The 13271-nt window shown below is 45.0% G+C and overlaps 1 protein-coding gene and 1 long non-coding RNA gene across 4 annotated transcripts in view; one reads left to right on the top strand and one right to left on the bottom strand.

Moving 5' to 3' along the window:
- LOC129465007 (uncharacterized) overlaps positions 1 to 4741 on the bottom strand; it is a 70454-nt gene extending 65713 nt beyond the window's left edge. The window contains exon 1 of the long non-coding RNA XR_008651823.2: positions 4624 to 4741. This is a non-coding gene — a long non-coding RNA (uncharacterized lncRNA). The remainder of the gene's footprint in view (positions 1 to 4623) is intronic.
- Positions 4742 to 4822: 81 nt separating this feature from the next.
- NIM1K (NIM1 serine/threonine protein kinase) overlaps positions 4823 to 13271 on the top strand; it is an 89243-nt gene continuing 80794 nt past the window's right edge. For all 3 annotated transcript variants that reach the window (XM_055246617.2, XM_055246618.2, XM_063619873.1), the window contains exon 1: positions 4823 to 5260. The gene's annotated coding sequence lies outside the window, so the exon portion shown is untranslated. The remainder of the gene's footprint in view (positions 5261 to 13271) is intronic.

Here is a 13271-nt window from a genome sequence, read left to right as displayed (position 1 = left end):
GTTTGTTTGTTTGTTTGTTTTTTTGAGACGGAGTCTCACTCTGTCGCCAGGCTGGAGTGTTAGTGGTGCGATCTCGGCTCACTGCAACCTCCGCCTCCCAGGTTCAAGCTATTTTCCTATATCAGCCTCCCGATTAGCTGGGACTATAGGCACACGCCACCACGCCCAGCTAATTTTTGTATTTTTAGTGGAGACGGGTTTTCACCAGGTTGGCCAGGATGGTCCCAATCTCTTGACCTCGTGATCTGCCTGCTTCGGTCTCCCAAAGTGCTGGGATTACAGGGGTAAACCACCGTGCCTGGCCAATTCTTTCACTTTTAACAAGGGAGCCAGGAGACATCAATTAACATGTAAAATGAACATTGATTAGGTCAGAAAGGCCAGGGATGGGGCTTGGGGCTTCCAGGTCACAGGTAGGTGTGAAAGGAATGGTTTCATTCTTTTGAGTTTCTGATGAGCCTTTCCAAAGGAGGCAATTAGATATACATTTATCTCAGTGAGACTGAACAGAAAAAGAGGCAGGCCTTCCCCAGGCAGCTCCCAGCCCAAATCTTCTCTTCAGCCTAGTAATTTTTGGGGGGCCCAAGACATTTTCCTTTTATAAATTACTCTCATTCGTCTAAAGAAAGCACACAAACCAAGATTATTTTGTTTTGGCTGGGCTTATAGTTTTATAACCTTCTATGCCAAACGCTGACATCTCAAAATATCTAGCAAAGACAAACATAAAATTCAGACAAAATGTATACTGACAATTCTGAAGGCATTTTTATTTTTATTCCACCAATAATTTTAAAGCTAGCTTATATAAACCATGGAATACTATGCAGCCATAAAACAGAATGAGTTCATGTCCTTTGTAGGGCATGGATGGAGCAGGAAACCATCATTCTGAGCAAACTATCGCAAGGACAGAAAACCAAACACCGCATGTTCTCACTCATAGGTGGGAATTGAACAATGAGAACACTTGGACACAGGGTGGGGAACATCACACACCGGAGCCTGTAGTGGGGTGGGGGGAGGGGGAAGGGATAGCATTAGGAGATATAACTAATGTAAATGACGAGTTAATGGGTGCAGCACACCAACATGGCACATGTATACATATGTAACAAACCTGCATGTTGTGCACATGTACCCTAGAACTTAAAGTATTAAAAAAAAAAAAAAAGGCCAGACGCCGTGGCTCACGTCTGTAATCCCAGCACTTAGGGAGGCAGAGGCAGGTGGATTACGAGGTCAGGAGATCGAGACAATCCTGGCTAACACAATCCTGGCTAACACGGTGAAACCCCGTCTCTACTAAAAATACAAAAAATTAGCCGGGCGTGGTGGTGGGCGCCTGTAGTCCCAGCTACTCGGGAGGCTGAGGCAGGAGAATGGCGTGAACCCGGGAGGCGGAGCTTGCAGTGAGCTGAGATAGCGCCACTGCACTCCGGCCTGGGTGAAAGAGCAAGATTCCGTCTCAAAAAAAAAAAAAAAAAAAAAGCTAGCTTATTTAGTTAAGTTATACTTAAGTCATGTGAACTTTAAAATTGCTTAGGCTTCTTTACTTAATTTATGAGTGCTCTTTTACTTATAAGCCAATTTTGGTAGATACAACATATAACAATAAGTGTACATACAAATAAACACATCTAAACATGTATATGCACACACAAATGAAGATCCAATAGCTTGGAATCTTAGACATGAGATATCACGCCTGTTGTCATGTCTGTAACCCCAGCATTTTGGGAGGTTGAGGCGGGTGGATCACCTGAGGTCAGGAGTTTGAGACCAGCCTGACCAACATGATGAAACCCCGTCTCTACTGAAAATACAAAAATTAGGCCAGGCGCGGTGGCTCACGCCTGTAATCCCAGCATTTGAGGGGACGAGGCGGGTGGATCACGAGGTCAGGAGATCGAGACCATCCTGCCTAACATTGTGAAACCGCGTCTCTACTGAAAATACAAAAATTAGGCCGGGTGCGGTGGCTCACGCCTGTAATCCCAGCACTTTGGTAGGCCGAGGTGGGCGGATCACGAGGTCAAGAGATCAAGACCACGGTGAAACCCCGTCTCTACTAAAAACAAAACAAATTAGCCAGGCGTGGTGGCGGGCACCTGTAGTCCCAGCTACTCAGGAGGCTGAGGCAGGAGAATGGCGTGAACCCTGGAGGCGGAGCTTGCAGTGAGCTGAGATTGCGCCGCTGCACTCCAGCCTGGGCGACTGAGCAAGACTCCGTCTCAAAAAACAAAAACAAAAACAAAAACAAACAAACAAATTAGCCGGGCGTGGTGGTGGGCACCTGTAGTCCCAGCTACTTGGGAGGCTGAGATAGGAGAATAGCTTGAACCTGGGAGGCAGAGGTTGCAGTGAGCCGAGATCACGCCACTGCACTCCAGCCAGGGCGACAGAGTGAGACTCCATCTCAAAATATATATAAATAAATAAAATAAATAAAAATAAAAACAGGGTCGTCATGCTAGTTTTAATTCTTTCAGTTTATTTTATTTTTTTTTTTTTTGAGACGGAGTCTTGCTCTGTCGCCCAGGCTGAAGTGCAGTGGTGCGATCTCGGCTCACTGCAAGCTCCGCCTCCCGGGTTCACGCCATTCTCCTGCCTCAGCCTCCCGAGTTGCTGGGACTACAGGCACCTGCCACCACGCCCGGCTAATTTTTTTTTGTATTTTTATTAGAGACAGGGTTTCACCGTATTAGCCAGGATGGTCTCGATCTCCTGACCTCGTGATCTGCCCGCCTCGGCCTCCCAAAGTGCTGGGATTACAGGAGTGAGCCACTGTGCCCGGCCTTTCAGTTTAATTTTTATTGGATTTAACAGAAATAAGAAGGAAAGCAGAAAAAATTGCTAAACCTCAGAAAAAAGTTTTTTACAAGAAATATTAGTTCTTACAAGTTTCCTAAAAAGTTAAGAAGGGATTTTAATAATACTATTTGTTGCAAATAAGTGATTCAATTTTAAACTATGAATTCACCCCCTGCTGTGAAAGATACTGAAAGCGGCACTCTCAAACCTCTTGATTTAATTATATTTGCATTATCATAAAGTCAGTGTGCAGGTTAAACAGTTGATTAGATATAGGGCAAGAGAAAATTCATGAACAGAAGATAGATCTGAAGAAATTACCTAGAATGTAGCACAAAATATTAAAAATCTAGAGAATATGAGAAAAGACATGAAATAGAATGAGAAGGTCTGACACACATAGTATAAAATAGAGATTCCTGAAAGAAAGATAAAAGTTGGGAATGGTTCTGTTATGGACTAAATTTTTGTATCTCCCAATTCATATATTGAAATCTTAACTCCCAATGTGATGGTATTAGCCTAAAGTCTTCAGTAACCTTTTAAGCTACTAGAACCTAGCATCAACTCTGCCTTGTGCATGCTCTTTGGGGTGTGATGGTGAGGATCTGTGTCACAGACAGCCTCTGTCAGATTGGGTGTTTGAGGCTCTTGGTTTCTAGGCAAGTTCCCTATGAAATTTTATTCTGTGTATTTGAATTCAAGGGGTCTTTTATATCTTTAAAAATATGTAGAGTTTCTCCCTGCATTTTATTGCATTAGAAAGAAAATAGACTGATGGCATGTACTCTTTTAAAGATTACTTTAAAAAAAAAAACCTCTTGTCTTTTGAGGAGGGGATGTCTCTTTAGAAACAAATTTTCTCGGGAGAACCCTTGTTCTACATAAATAGATGACCACTCTCAGAAGCCAAGGCAGTAGTTGTTTCAGGTTCTTTCAATTTTCTTTCCAGTCTCAACGGTCAGTGCATGGAGCTGTCCAAGGTTTTTATTTCTTGCCCTTCCCGTTCCTGACCCCTTTAATCATCACACAAACAGGCAGCAGAGAGAAAGTAATAAAGAACACCAACTCTGGAGTCAAACAAACTGAGTTAGAGTCCCAGAGCCAGCATTCAACAGTTGTGTGATCTTGATCAAATCCTATAACCTCTCTGGGCTTCAGTTTCTTCATCTATCAAAACAAGGATGACAGTAACAGTACCTAACCCATAGATTACCACGAGGATTTAATCAGTTACTCTTTGTAAAAGTGTTTATTACAATGCCTGGCAAATAGCAAAAAAGGAAATTTGGGGTTCCCTAATTTCTACCATAAAAGATTTGTCGACATGGGTTATTTTGCTACTTAACACTTTTGCTCTTGTAAATATTGCCCTGGCAATCAATACAGGATGGAGAGCAGGAGGAAGTAGAAAGAGTGCTCACAGAACTATGACTTAGGGTGTCTAGTCCTGGCTCTGCCATTAGTCAGTTGTGTGACCCTTGCTAAGTTAACTGACCCCTCTGAACTCAGATTTTTTTTTTCTTTCTGTAAAAGGAAGGGCTTAAACTTCAGTAAATAACCGGTATGTTTTAGTATTTTGCGAATCCTATTTCCAACTCTACGTTCAATCCAGTGACGGTATTTCTAGTTCGTAAACTAGAAAAATAATCTTTGGCATCTGAGGGTCACAGCCGAGAGTATCTCCATAGCAGGAGATTAGGGAGCCACTGACAAAGTAGCACCAGGGGAACCGATGTATGCCAGGAATCCAGGCAGAGGGTGACATTAGCACTTCTTTCTGCAGAACCTAAACCCTGCCCGACTCACCTGGAGGAGCTGTCACGGTGGTTTGCTGGAAACCCCCTCTCTGTTGGGAGGATTACTGGGTCACGGTCTCCCAAGGACATGGAAACCCTTGCTGAAGCGCCGGAACCGCTCGGCACGAGGCGTACGTCGGTGGGAGCTGTGTCAGCCCGCTTTCGGCCGTGTCGCTGCTCCCATCCAGGCTCTAGAAAGGGTCCTCTTTGCGTCAGGCCCAACCACCCCCCTCCCCGAGCGACTGCACTGGGTGTCCCTGCGCCGCGAGTCCCCTCCCTCTCGCCCCTCCCTCCTGGCTGCCATAGAAACCAGCCTACGAGGTCCAGGCCGGCGTCCTGGTGCACTACCGGCCCCCCTTTCCCTCCTTCGCCAGGCCAGCCCGCCGCTCCGGATTGGTCCTTCAGGAAACGCTGAGGGGCGTCTCGGTCCCCGCTGCGGAGCCGGCCTAGGCCGGAGGGCGGGGTTTGCCCTGGGCCGCTGCCGGTCAGGTCGGCCGCCCCTGACAGCTCCATGAGCCTCAGGCGCGACAGCGGCGCCCTCACCTCGGGACATCCACACACCGACCGCTCCTGCTCCAGAGGCAACCACCCCGCGCGACTAGCCTGGCGCTGTGCAGCCAAGCCCAAGAGCTGGCGTCGCCACGAAGGTAAGCGAGGGGCTGGGGGACTCGCCGCCAGCACCCTCACCCCGCCACCCTTCCTCTGCTAGGCTGCAGACCTGGGTGGCTGAGGAGGAGGCGCCTCTCCTCCCCGCGACCCAAGGGAGAAATGGAGCCCTGCCACGGGGTGTCTGCGAAGTGGGGTCAGAAGAAGGTTAGGCACTTTCTGGGGCGTACCCCTACACCTGCCCAGGACGATCCGCACGCGAGAGGAGGGGGCATTAGAGCCAGGGCGAGGGCGTGCTCGCGCGTGTGTGCCCGTATCATGTGCGGTGCCCGTGTCATGTGCGGCGCCCATGTCTATGTGTGCGTGTGTGTGCACCCATGTCCCTGTATGGTGTGGACACTCGTGTCTGCGTGCGCGTCCACACGTGAGCCGAGGAGGGCAGCTTAGCGCCTAGCGGTGCACACAGCGGGTGCGCTGGACCAGAGCCCTAAGGCACCAGCCCAGATCTGGAGAGTTTGTTACAAGGGCAGAGGACCGGCATGACCTCCCCACGCGCGCCGGCCGGTGCTGGTGGTAACTGACATCTAATGCCTGTGGCCCAGGAGAACAAAACCTTCCCTTGCACCCCACGCCGCGACGCTCCCCAGAGAAAGGTGCTTCTTTTGGAAGACCGCACGAAGTAAAGAAGAGCCTCGTTTCCTCTTCCCGGATATCCCTCCAGGAATATTAGAAGCTCCAGGACTCCTTGATACGACCAGGAAAAGATCGCAAGCGGGTCTTTAAAATATCGATTCCAGCCAGCTTCTGCGTGCCTGACATATCCGGGCAGATGGAGAAGTCAAGGCAATAGATAACACGGGCAGCAAAGATTCTGCTATGGCACTTTTTTCCTTTCCGTTTTTTCCTTCCCTCCTTCCCTCCTTTTCCCTCTTCTCCCTCCCTCCTTTCCTCCTCCTCCTCCTCCTTCTCCTCTCCCCTTCTCTTCTCCTCCTCCCTCCCTTTCTCCCTTTCTCCTCTCTTTTCCCCTTCCCTCCCCTGTTTTCGTCCTCCTGAGTATAGTAGACAAGAGGGCTCTCTGTCTACCTACCCTCCCCCACCCCATTCCTCATCCCATTTCAAAATAAGAGCGAATGAATCACATTCTAAGCTCTTACCCATGCGGTTCTGACAAGTTTGGAAATTACACAAATCGCGTTTGCAATCGAGGCCGCGGGAATCCAAAAGGGAAACAAACAAAACCAGATGAAAAAAAGTGATTCCAAGTCAAGATTTCAAATGGGAATCTAAGGTGAATATTTGTTTATGGTAATAAGATTTTTTTAATATTTAAAAAGTATGTATCACACTAACTTGCATCATCAGTAATCCATGTGATTCACAGAACCGCTTCAAAAGATGGTTTCTGTTAGTGTTGCAACGGCACTTCTAATTCTGGTTGTCATGGTTACTGAAGAAGTCGCCCTGCACTATTGAGAGGCTGTCTAGTTAGAACCAGGAACTGTTCTGGAGAGGACCTTCTTTTGTACCCTCCACCATGGTAATAATTGAGTTTATGAAAATGTACTTACTTTTTCCCTTAAAGTACTAAAATCCCAAGGCATGTTTTTTTTTAAAATTTTTTTTCAGAGTTTGCAGTCTGTGCAACACAGCTTTCTGCTCAGACAAATGAGAGTAAACACTGCCCTCCAGCAAGTTAAATGGCCCCAAATAGTCATGCTGCCCAGCTCTCTTCCCACAGCTCACTGCACGAACAGAGGACAGAGGAGGGTGTTAGATGTTCCAGGAATCCTGGCCTGAGCCCAGATCGCCCTCTCTATTTAGCATTTACATTTGGAAGCCTAATTAGCTTTCTAATTAGGAGATGGGAGAATGTAGGGAGGGGGTCCTGGGAGAGGCTAGTGGGGAAAAAGCTGAATCCAACTCCCCATGGACTGGTGTTTGGTGTGCCATTGAATTTGCCTAGTAAGCCCTTATGGGTTTATTTTTAGCTGGACCACTGTTAAATGGTAAGCCTGGAAAAACCTTCAGAGAAGCCTCCTGTGTTAGGAAAAAATGTGGATTGGATATTTGGTTTGAGGTGTGTGCTTTTTTTCTAACTACATTTAAAATAAAGACAGGTTTATATGAAATCTGAATTCCCCAGTAATAACTACAGATGGGTTACAGTGCCCTTTATATTCTTGGTTTAACCCTAGGTTTTTAGTTGAGAAAGCTTAATTTGGGGCAAGCAGTGGTACCATTTCAAATACTTTTATCAGCAAATGTTGGTTTCTTTAAAGAACCATAATTCATTACACACCCACAATTTCTGAGCTTCAAATTCTAACATTGATAGCATGTGATTAGACAGCTTGAAGCCCTCAGACTTACAGTTTTGTTTGATTTTCTTTTTGTTTTTAGAGACTGGGTCTCGCCATGTTGCCCAGGCATGTCTCAAACTCCTGGGCTTAAGGGATCCTCCCCCCAGCCTCCTGAGGAGCTGGGACTACACGTGCCTGCCAGACTTTTCATACATTTTTAAAAAAACCAAAGCAAAGATTTTTGTCTTAGTAGGTTAATGTTTTTAGTCACATATATAGTTTCAGTTTGAGAAACTTAAAAATTAAAATATAACATTAAATCCAACTTCATTCTTTGAATCTGATCACTGTATTTCTCTAGGGATTAAAGAGTTTTAATTCGTTGGTTGATTTTCTTTCACTTGTTGAAAGGACAAACTGTCCATAAAATTTGTTTCATTCTGTATTTTGTCGTTTCTTATTATCTTTCTAGAAAAAGTCTCTAGAATTGAAGTTTTAATTTTCAGGAGAAGGAGAAAATATTCAAATTGCTTATGAAGATAATAGTCTACAACTTGAATTAGCCACATCATAGTTCTTAAATTACTTTCTCCCAAGAACTTCAAGGTTAGCTTAGCCATTACTATATAGCAACCTGAGGAATATTAATCAGTTTTACAGATGGACAAGTTGTGTTCAAAAGCCAAGTGATAGGTCGGCGCCGTGGCTCAGGCCTGTAATCCTACTACGTTGGGAGGCTGAAGCAGAAGGACTGCTTGAGCCCAGGAGTTCGAGACCAGCCTGGGCAACATGGTGAGACCCTGTCTCTATAACATTTTTTAAAAATTAGCTGGATGTAGTGGCACATGCCTGTAGTCCCAGCTACTGGGGAGACTGAGGGAGGAGGATTGCTTGAGGCTGGGAGATTCAAGGCTGCAGTGAGCTGTGATTATGCCACTGCATTCCATCCTGGGAGACACAGAAAGACTCTGAATCCAAAAAAAAAAAAAAGCGATTTCAGCTAACCACTTGGAAAATCGAGACAAAAATCTAAATTGTCTGACATGAGCATTATGAATATGAGCATTAGCCAAGACTTAGAGAAATTCAGGGTGTGGATAGCGGGAAGAATTTAAGATTAGACAGCAAAATAAAACTGTTAAGGGGAAAAAACTGTAAGGAGAAAGCAGATTAATAGAAAGAAAGTAAAAGCGAAAACATCAAGTGTAAAGAGGGTTGCACAGAAGGAAAACCAAGTTGCAGAATAGGAAACTAAAAAGAACTCCACTCCCCATCTTCCACAGAGAACATTGATGGTTTTCCAGAAAGCAGTAAGTACCCTATTTAGCAAAATCGTGTGACTTGGGAGGCCTTAGCGGCAGATCTTAGTTCATTCTGACTCTCTGCCACCCATCCAAGTGGTGTGGGCTGAGGCAGCTTTCTTTTCCGGTCTCCTGAACTAGCTGCTCATTAGACCTTTTCTCCCTAATCCTAAGGCCACCAAGAAGCTTTCTGCATCTCTATTTGTTGGAATTATCTAGTTGGGATAATATATGGATACACTTGATTACATAATTGCATCTGAAATTTTTCTTTTTACTTTAAAAAATTGTTCAAATTGTTATCATCATATTGCATTCACCTAATTTTATGAGAGTATATTAAAAGCTTATAACTGGCCGGGTGCAGTGGCTCACGCCTGTAATCCCAGCACTTTCGGAGGCCGAGGTGGGCGGATCATGAGGTCAGGAGATCGAGACCATGCTGGCTAACACAGTGAAACTCCGTCTCTTTTCTTTCTTTTTTTTTTTTTTTTTTTTTTTTTTTTTTTTTTTTTTTTTTGAGACGGAGTCTCGCTCTGTCGCCCAGGCTGGAGTGCAGTGGCGCGATCTCGGCTCACTGCAAGCTCCGCCTCCCGGGTTCACGCCATTCTCCTGCCTCAGCCTCTCCGAGTAGCTGGGACTACAGGCGCCCGCCACCATGCCCGGCTAATTTTTTGTATTTTTAGTAGAGACGGGGTTTCACCATGGTCTCGATCTCCTGACCTCGTGATCCACCCGCCTCGGCCTCCCAAAGTGCTGGGATTACAAGCGTGAGCCACCGTGCCTGGCCTACTCCGTCTCTACTAAATATACAAAAAGAAAAAGTTAGCGGGGCGTGGTGGTGGGCGCCTGTAGTCCCAGCTACTCGGGAGGCTGAGGCAGTAGAATGGCTTGAGCCTGGGAGATGGAGCTTGCAGTGAGCCGAGATCGCACCACTGCATTCCAGCCTGGGCGACAGAGCGAGACTCCGTCTCAAAAAAATAAATAAATAAATTAAATAAATAAATAATAAAAGCTTATAACTAAAACAACAGTCCCAGTCTCCAGAGGCAATCATTTTGAACTCTTGGCTGTTTAATCACTTACCTCCCTATGTCCGAATAATTAGCTTATGTTGTTGTTTTTTCTTTTTTTTTTTTTTTGAGACAGGGTCTCACACTGTTGCCCAGGGTGGAGTACAGTGGTGTGATCACAGCTCACTGCAGCCTTAAATTCCTGAGTTCAAGCAATCCTTCCCCCTCAACCTCTTGAGTAGCTGGAGCTATAGGTGCATGCTACCGTGCCCATGCCCAGCTTTTTTTTTTTTTGGTAAAGACAAGGTTTCACTATGTTGCCTAGGCTGGTCTCAAACTCCTGGACTCAAGCAATCCTCTCACTTTGGCCTCCCAAAGTGCTGGGATTACAAGCATGAGCCACCATGCCTGGCCACTGGTTCTTGATTTATCAATTTTGGACAGAATCTATTGACTTATTTATTTTTATGTTTCATTTAGAGACAGGATCTCACTCACCTAGACTACAGTGCAGTGGTACAATCATAGCTCACTGCAGCCTAGAATTTCTGGGCACAAGTGATCCTCTCATTTCAGACTCCAGAGTGGCTGGGACTACAGGCACACACCATCATGTCCAGCTAAGCTTTTTATTTTTGTAGAGTTGTTGGTGGTGGGGGGGAGCCTCTCTATGTTGCCCAGGCTGGTCTTGAACTCCTGGCCTCAAGCCATCCTTCTGCCTTGGCCTCCCAAAGTGCTGGGATTACAGGCGTGAGCCACCATGCCTGGTCAAATTAGTTCGATTCTTGGCTAATAAAATACAGCTTAGTCATTTTTAATCATGAAGATTTTTAAAGAGCCTTTTAAACTTTTTGGAAATTTGAAATGTAGCCAAATACTCCCTCAGGTGTAATCAACAGCACCAGCCCTTGAGCTCCTGTATAACACAGAGGTACTGATTTTTCCACCCTTTATACTGCCTCAATTTCCATGATCCATACTCCATACCCCCTCTCCCATTTTACCATTTCCCTAACCTACATTTCTCTATCTTTCAGTACTTGCTGAATCACACCTGCAAATTCCTTCAGGCCTTATCTCCTTTCAGATGTTCTCTTTGGGCCCCACCCTGTCTGTATCTATCTCTAGTTTAGCCTTTGGCCATTATATTTAGATGATCTGTTTATGCATCTACCTTGCCCCACTAGCTGTAGATTTAGTTATATCTACATTGTGTTCCTGGGAGTAACTTGTACACTTAAACGTGGAGGACGGAGCTTAAAAATAATGTTTGTTGAACACTTCATCTTGATATTGAAGGAGTATTCCATAGTAGAGTAAGAGGGGTAGCAACCTCACATTGCTTCGAGTAGGGGTGAGGGCAAGGAAGTAGGGGGAAAACATGATCTATTTCTTTTCTTTTCTTTTTTCTGATGGAGGAGTCTTGCTCTGCGCCCTCACCCCGCCAATATGATTTCTTTCTTTCTTTCTTTCTCTTTCTTTCTTTCTTTCTTTCTTTCTTTCTTTCTTTCTTTCTTTCTTTCTTTCTTTCTTCTTTCTTTCTTTCTTTCTTTCTTTCTTTCTTTCTTTTTCTCTTTCTTTCTTTCTTTCTTTCTTTCTCTTTCTTTCTTTCCTTCTTTCTTTCTTTTTCTTTCTTTCTTCTTTCTCTCTCTCTCCTTCCTTCCTTCCTTCTTTCTTTCCTTCTTTCTATAGTGAAAACTGTCTTTATTTTTATTGCCTTTTATTTTCAACAGTGATTACTTGAACTTAAAAAAAAAAAGAGCGGACTTTATTAACTAATGGTTACTGAAAAGCCAAACCTTTCCAGCCCACTTCATATTCTCTTTTAACCATTTCAGAACATGATCTATTGCTTATCCTCCTACTTTCTAGCAGCGTCTGTTTAGGGGGGATTGCCTGTGGCACACACAGCTCCTGCTCATGAGACAAGGTGAAGAAGCCTCATCTGTTGTGTGTGAAGCACAGACCCTGAGGTCAGACAGTCTTGGGCTTGAAATTAAACTTGGATGTTAATTGCCTGCATGGCTTTGGACAAGTTACCAAGTCCTTCTGAAGTTTAGTTTCTTCATCTGAAAAATGAGGATAATAGCAGGCACCTTTTAGGGCTGTTGTAAAGATTTTTAAAAATATGTATAAAAGGCCAAGCACAGTGGCTCACACCTGTAATCCCAGCACTTTGGGAGGCCAAAGTGGGCGAATCACCTGAGATCAGGAATTCGAGACCAGCCTGACCAACATGGAGAAACCCCGTCTCTACCAAAAATACAAAATTAGCTGGGCGTGGTGGCACATGCCTGTAATCCCAGCTACTTGGGAAGCTAAGGCGGGAGAATAGCTTGAACCCAGGAGGCAGAGGTTGCAGTGAGCTGAGATTGTGCCATTCATTGCACTCCAGGCTGGGCAGCAAGAGTGAAGCTCTGTCTCCAAAAATATATATATATATATTATATATACGAAAAATGTATATATAAATGAAACTCCATCGCTACTAAAATATATATATATGTATAAAGTAGTTGAAATGAAATAATGACTAGTCTTCTATGTTAGGAATGCTTTGGGCTGCAATTAACTAAAGAATCTTCCTGCTGGCCGGGCGCGGTGGCTCACGCTTGTAATCCCAGCACTTTGGGAGGCCGAGGCGGGTGGATCACGAGGTCAGGAGATCGAGACCACAGTGAAACCCCGTCTCTACTAAAAATACAAAAAATTAGCCAGGCGTGGTGGCGGGCGCCTGTAGTCCCAGCTACTCCGAGAGGCTGAGGCAGGAGAATGGCGTGAACCCGGGAGGCGGAGTTTGCAGTGAGCCGAGACTGCGCCACTGCACTCCAGCCTGGGTGACAGAGCAAGACTCCGACTCAAAAAAAAAAAAAAAAAAGAATCTTCCTGCTTAGCTACAAGTTTATTTTTCTTGCAGAAGAAGAGGTCTAGATAAGCAATTAATAGCTTTGTTTTAGCTGCCATCACAGACCTAGTTTATTCCTCTTTCTGTTCTGCTATCCATCCTTTTGCCCTCATATTTTTCACTTCATGGTCTCTAGGTGGCTACTACTCCTCTGTAAGTTCCACACAGGAAGAAAATGAAAGGAGCTGCTCCAGCTGCAACTATCCTCTTTCAGCAGGAAAGCACTAATTATCAGAAACACCACACTAAGGTCTCACTGGCCAAAACTCTGTCTCAGAGCTGTCCCTATCTTTGAGGGAGAAAGGGAAACTGGGATCGCCAGCTACTATAACAGAAGGCAAAGAAAGGAGAAGAGAGTTAGTAGTGATGTTGAGTGAGCCAGGCTGCAGTGATGTCTGCCACACTATCACTTATTGATAGGGTGGCCATATGTCCCAGTTTGTCAGTGCAACCCCAGTTTACACCTGTTGTCCTAGTGTGATTGTTATTATTATTTTTTGAGACAGAGTTTTGCTCTTGCCCGGGCTGGAGTG

This window comes from Symphalangus syndactylus, chromosome 16 (genome assembly GCF_028878055.3).
Source record: "Symphalangus syndactylus isolate Jambi chromosome 16, NHGRI_mSymSyn1-v2.1_pri, whole genome shotgun sequence".
NCBI classification, from domain to species: domain Eukaryota; kingdom Metazoa; phylum Chordata; class Mammalia; order Primates; family Hylobatidae; genus Symphalangus; species Symphalangus syndactylus.
Note: the sequence above shows the minus strand (reverse complement) of the source record. Positions and strands in the feature narration are given on the sequence as shown.